Genomic DNA, 7,110 nt, shown 5'->3' with positions numbered 1-7,110 from the left:
TTTTCCTCACTGAGCTGAGCCAGAAGAATTGTCTCTCAGCCTTACAGCAAGGCAGTAAATTGAAATTAAATTCAACTCCCTTAGGCTGAAAAGATTTTGGTCAGGGTTGGGATACTGGTCCACACCTCTCCATGTGGAACTAAAAAACTGAAGTGATGCTACGAAAAGTCCCACCAAAATGTCTTCAAGTTGATGCACAGGAAAAGCATCACTTCTTTTTTTTGGTGATTTTTTTTTTTAAATAGAAGATCCTTGGAGAAATGAAAAATGCAGAGAAGTAAAACAAGAAACAAGGGGATACATATAATACATCATCTGAAACATGTGTGCTTCCTCTATTAACATTTCCATCCTTCATTTCCTTCTCTCCACACAAACAAAATCCCTCACTATAGAGATTCTAGGCAAACAAGGGGATTTTTTCTTTACAGCAACCAGTTCCACAGCAGAACACGCTGTTAGCAAAACAAATACTGAAATAAGAGGAAGAAAAGGGCACTAGAGACCCAAAGTGTTGAATCTGGACATCTCCACTGGATAAAGCAGGATCACAGAAAATTGATGATTTTTGCTGCTTTTGAGATCATAATCATCTCAGACTGCTCACATAGGCTTGGTTTGCAGTCAGAACTGCAAAAAAAAAAAAATCCATTTGTTTGGGGTTTTTTTTGTTTTAGCTTGGGATTTTGATGGTGATTTAGAAGATAGTCCAGAAAATGGCTTGAAAAATGTGATGGCTCCATTCAACCCCTTGATGCGTCTGTGCCAATTAGAAGTTATACTTGAATTATTTCTGATTGTAGGAGTAGAAGATGAAATGTCAAATATTTAAACACAAATTACCGGTGAGGTGGGGAGGGAGAGTAAACAGAATTATTTGGAGACCAGTGAGATTTCCAGAATGTGGAAAAAAAATAAGACAAGGCCTCACAAGAGGAGAGAAGAAATTGGTTAATTAGCAGCACTAAGGTCATTTAATGCTGAAACAAAAACAGGGTGGCACCATGTTCCTTTGGGGTAATGCAGCTTGTAGGAAACTCCTGCTGCTGGAAGAGGAACCAGCATCCCTGCAAGCTGCAGCAGGGAATCCTGGCACTGCTGATGGAAAATCCAGGGGTTTATCCCACACTTGGACACTCCAAACAACAGCCCCAAGAGGTTTAACCCTGCATGAGGCTAAGGAGGATATTGTGTATCATGGCTACTTCAGCCAAAGGATTGTTCTGCCCAAGTAATTGAAGGAGGGGACTGGAGGGTCTTTAAGCTTAATTGATTTTTTTATTCCAGCTCCCTACGGAAATGAGATTGGTGCAATGAAATTGGCTGTGTCTGCCTGCCCGTCCCCTGCTCCTCTCATCCCCTAATAACTTGGGAACTCAGAGACCAATTACAAGGGAGCTTGACAGAGGAAGGAGGTCTCAGAGCTATCAAATTCCTGCATCCCTCATGAAAGCAGGCAGCCAAGCAGAGGAGACAGCCTTTAATAACGTGCCCAGGAAATCTACCTGGGAAAAGTGATTGTGCTTTAAGTCAAAACTTGATTTCTCGAGAAAGAACAACCCAAAGACCCAACTATGTAGAAAATTCTGCAACTCATTGAATTGCTTGCTCCCTGTGTAGATAAATTCAGTTTTTCATGGATGATCTCTAGACCAAGACAAAAAAGACAACACAATTGGAGATCAGGAAAGAAATATGACTTTATTTGCATTTTCTTCCATACTAAGTTCCACCAGCATAAAAAAAAAAGTATCACACCTAATATTTCCATCCTTACAAATCTCCCCTTCTAACCCCATTATCTGCCTAATTAAATTTTGGGTGTATCAAATTGTTAGGCCCATCTTTTGGGAGGCTGCACGCTTCAATCACAATTACATGCTGCATATTTCATGATATATATCTTTTGCGTATAATTAGGAATAAAAAATGTATTCCCAAAAAGATGGTTAATAATTTAAATCCTGAGGATTTGATTAAAAGCATCTGAGCATTGGAGATGACAAGGAAAGAACAGTGACTCTATTATAACCAAGGGAAAAAATCAAAGATTTAAGCACTTTTCTTTTTCCACACCAAGGCCAAAATCCTAAAAACAAACAGAGGAACAGAAAAATATGTCAGCCCTGATATATTCCTGCAATTTAATCTGTGGTATAGGGCTGAGAGTTCTGCACATGTTTCATTTGAAAAGTTTATCTACAAATAGTTCTTAAAATGCTCCCTTCCAAAATTTCATTAGCAGAAATTAATATTTTCTGATGGAAACAGGGCACTTACCTCACTGCTCAGGCAGCACCACCTTCCAGAGCCGGTGGGTTTGCAAGCCAAAGCCTTCACACAAAAAATCAAATAATCCCAGCACTAAAAATATGGGTGGAAGAGAAACAGCCAAGATGATGTTCTCAAAACAACTTGCAAATTCAGGATATTTATGTTTTAATACAGTCTGTGCCACTAGTTGACATCTTTAAGGGATGCAGAGGAGAGCAGGGATTCTCAACAGCAAGCAAAAAATTCAAAACAGGGATTAAAGACATATTACAGCAAACTGGGACTGGGAACAGGGAGGCAATTCCCATTTACAAACACCCTGCATTTGCTTCCAGGGAAAACACACCTGCAGCTTCTCTACAGCCTTGCAGCAAGCTCTGAGCATCCTGCAGATATGCACATGCAGCACTGCAGCTCCCCCGAACACAAAGTGTCTCTGTGGGACAAGAATATATATATATTTATATATATATATTAAATATATATATATTTATATATATGTCTCCACTCTCTTGACTGCTGCACAGGCTACAGCTGTGCCAATTTGTTTTTTAGTTCTAAAAAACAAGTTACAAATTCTCTACTTAATACTTCTCGATGGTCTTTGATTTGCAGGGCCTGAATTATAAATTTTTTTCTGCCTAGATAATATTATCTAGAAACACAATGGTACATTTTATTATTTTTAAAAGTACAACATCTAATATTGCTTGCACTTTCTACTTTCTTCCTGTCACATCTCTCTCTCACTGAAGGAAAGGCAATCTTGGCATTTTACTGGAATTTCTCTTGCCATGTAGCACTACTAAGTATCAACACACCAGTGTACACTGGATTAAAATTGCATTTTGAAAGATAGACTTAAATCTTTTCTAACAATTTGGTCTCATTTACCTTTCCATGGAAGCCCTGGCCGTTCTATTGACCAAAAAATTACATCACAGGACTAAAAAAGATTAACTGAAATAACTCCCCACAGTAAGCCTACAGCAGAGGCAAAAAATTAAACCAATTACATGCACTCGGAATCAAGACATCTGTTCAAGTCCTGCCTTTGCTCTGTGACAAGGAAATTCACTTCCTTATTCTGTGCCTTTGTTGACAACTGTGAAATGAGAATATTTCTCCTCTGCCCACCTTTGTCTGTCTTATCTATTTAGGGAACAAATTCTGCAGCCAGAATCCCCTCTGGCAGTGCCCCCATGCCAGCTGAGAATGAGGCAATCGGTGCCTTTGTTGCATTGTTGGGGCTGCAGAGCAGGGGTGGCTTGCAGCAAACACCAGCAGGGAAAAGCAACCCTTGCTTAGTTTAATTACCAGGAAATCTTGGGCCTAAGTGAATAAATGATTGCTTTGTTTCTACTTGAGGCTGCCTTGCTGTGTTTTTCCCAGAAGAGAATATAGTGGGTTTCTTCAAGTGGGGAACAGATTAAAACACACAACTCTGCTGAGTTGTTCAGTGCTGCTGATGGTGAAGCTGGGTGCAAGCTGAAAGTCCTGGTAAGGCTGATGCAGCAAATAAAAGTCAGCTACTCTTGATTGACCTTCATTCAGAAATCAGAATTAACTCAGAATCGACCTAAGTTGAGAAATGCCTACAAAATGAATGCATACATTGATTTGAAGAAGTATAATCAGAGAATCACAGAATATTTGGGTTGGAAGGGACATGGAAGGTCAGCTGGTTCCACCCCCTGCCATGGCAGGGACACCTTCCACTGTCCCAGGTTGCTCCAAGCCCCAGTGTGCAACTTGGCCTTGGACACTTTCAGGGATCTAGGGGCAGCCACAGCTGCTCTGGGCACTCTGTGCCAGGGCCTGCCCACCCTCACAAAGAAGAATTCCTTCCCAAAATCCCACTACCCCTGCCCTCTGGCAGTTTGAAGTCATTCCCTTGTTCTGTCACTCCATGCCCTTGTCCAAAGTCCCTCTCCATGCTCCTGCCAGTCCCCTTTGGGTACTAAAGGTGCCATAAGGGCTGCAGAGCTTTCCCCCAGGCACTGCCCCCTGGCTCTGGAAGATCAGATCCCACTGCCAGCGGAAGCTGGGGAGCAGAACAACCACAAGGACAACCAGCACTGCCTCATCCTCCCTGCCCAAAGAGGGCAAGATGGAACCAGTTAAAACCCCACCATTCCTGGCTGCCACTGGTCTAACCTGTGCTTGAGAAATTCCACAGATGGAGACACTGCGGCTTCCCTGGGCCATTTATTCCTGGACTTAACCATCCCTTCACTTGAAAAGTTTTTCCTAATGTCTCCACTAATCTCTGCTGCAATTTAAGCTCATTATGCCTAGTCCCAGTGGACATGGAGAACAGTTTATTCCCTTCCACTTTGCAGGTAATCACGGGAGACTCTGAAGACCTATTACCTCCCCCATGTTGCTATCACATGTTTTAGCATTTGTGCTTTTCATGCTATAGGAAAATATCTGATAAGGTGAAAAACTGCACATACATCCTTAGGAAGAGGTATTTCACACAGAGAGCCTTTAGCATATCAGTTATAAGAATACCTGGGCAAGTCCTGTCTTTGACTCTTCATTTCTAAATTCTACCTGTCTAAAAGCATTTGAAACAAAGAATCCTGACACATTTCAGAGCAAATGTCACATTGCTGGAGGAGCAGAAGTTGTTGCATATTGGCTAAAAAATGACTGCCTTTGTAGTTGTGATTATACTGAACAACATAAGAGCAGCTAATGGTGTAATCACCAGAGCAATGTCTGCAGGTCCAAAGAAATGGGTTCTGCTCCACACCACTGATACCAATCCCTCATGGGGGATGGGTCATTTTGGCCAAATTTGCAAGAGAACTCAGTGGAAACACCCAGCTTTTGATGCAGCAGTGGAATTACTGCTGAACTTGGGGACTGAGTGACTCCAACTACAGAAAATCTGTCATTCTCAAGGCAGTGAAAACCACTGGGCACATACAAAAGCGTGGGGCAATTAAGATGGAGCTGGCAATACCTACACAGCTTTGTAAAGTCATCCTCAGCAGCATCACTTCAGTATCTGCTGGGGGCTCAGAGCTCAGCTTTGACTAGTTTTGCTTGGGAAAACACCCACCTAAAGAAGACATTTTTTTAATATTTATTATAATTGCAGCAGCACCAGCACTAAACATCCCACCTGAGATGCAGCAGAGCTCCAGACCTGCATGTGGTAAGCACACACTGATTATCCTGAAGGACTGGCCAACAGAAAGAAGTACTTACCAGCTTGCTTTTGTGACATTCAGGGCACAGATGCCACTTGGCTTCTAATCCCACAGTGTTATGAGGCTCTTGTGAGAGACAACCCTGGATATTCACTGCTGCCAGCAGTCAGTGGTGATTGATGACTCTATTACAGTGATGGCTGTGGCTCCATGTTTTCTCCACGGCCCTCAACACCAGCCAAAAAGCAGTGACTTAAGGAGCTTTTTTAGCTCTCAATTCCTCTATCAAGAGTCAGTACAGCCTTTGTTCAGCTGCTTGTCACAGAAGTCAGAAAAGGCTTGTTTCATGATTCCTCCAGCTTATGAACCTCTGCCTTGACCTGCATTTCTAGGAGAGTGCTAATAAAAGGGAGATTAATCTTGTAAAAGAAGTATCTGTATTTCAACTGCATATTGTGATATTTCCACCCAACACATGGACACACCTGTAGCCCTGACTGACCAACATTCATTTTCCCCACTGGTTCTCTCACTATTTTTCTTTGTTTCAAGCATTTACATAAAACACCAGCTCACCAGCAGGAATCCTCCTCTCAGTTTTAAGCCAAAAGAGAACCAGCAAGTCAAATCCATTCCCTCATACTGGGCTAACTTTGCCCACTGGAACATGCAGATCTCAGCATATTAACAGATTTTTCCCCCAGTACTTACCACTGAAAAGTTGCACAGGTGGCATCATTTTCTAGTTATATTATGGAATCCTTTGTCAACCAAAGTATTTGGAATTCCCCTAATGTCACCCCAATTCTGCTGGTTTTGCCCTATGCTCTCTAGCTCTAATTTCACTTTGCTCCCCACAGCTCTGTACCAGTAACTCCCCACTCTATCCTCTCTCCATTTCACATATTCCTTTCTCCACACCTTTTCCTTAATCCCAGCCTAATTCTACCTTCACAGATTTTTTTTTTTATTTGGACACATCCTCACTTCTTTTTTCCACAAACTTATTATTGCTTTGCTAGTCACTGTGACAGAAACCTTTAGCTCCCATGACTGGGCTCCATTTGGCCTTCTTTAGCAAAGCTAAAATTCTAAATTCTAAAAATACTAGAACACCTGAACACCAAGGAGCTATGACTTCCTAAGGTGACATCAAAAATTCAACCTCTGCCCAACACCAGCCATGTAACCCTCACTGCAAAAAAAGCCAATTAAAACTGCAAGGAACAGGGGTGGTGCACAACCACCAGAACAGAGGCTGGAGACCTTGTGGTGAGGACATTATTCATATTTAACTCAGGAAGATGTTCATTTTTTCCAAACCTATCAGAACCAGTTTCTATTACCAAAGAATTCACATCTAGCTCGTGACAAACTACAAAATATTCCATATACAACTCATTTAGCATGTCTACCTGGTAAGAGCTCAAGTTTGTCACATATCTGCACACACAGAGCTGTTTCCTCTCCATCACCACCTTCTCTGCAACGATCTGGTACCATTCCTGTTGTCAGCAAGTTTGTTTTCCTACAGGTAATAAAGTGCTCCCACTGGCTACACAGGCACTGATAGAAGAGAAGAAGTTGGAAGCAAAGAATGAATCCAATCTCCAATCCAAAATACCCCCAGCTCAATCACCTTCCTCAAGCCTCAGATTTTCTGTCCCTCCTT

Source organism: Molothrus aeneus, chromosome 8 (assembly GCF_037042795.1).
Source record: "Molothrus aeneus isolate 106 chromosome 8, BPBGC_Maene_1.0, whole genome shotgun sequence".
Classification (NCBI taxonomy): domain Eukaryota; kingdom Metazoa; phylum Chordata; class Aves; order Passeriformes; family Icteridae; genus Molothrus; species Molothrus aeneus.
Note: the sequence above shows the minus strand (reverse complement) of the source record.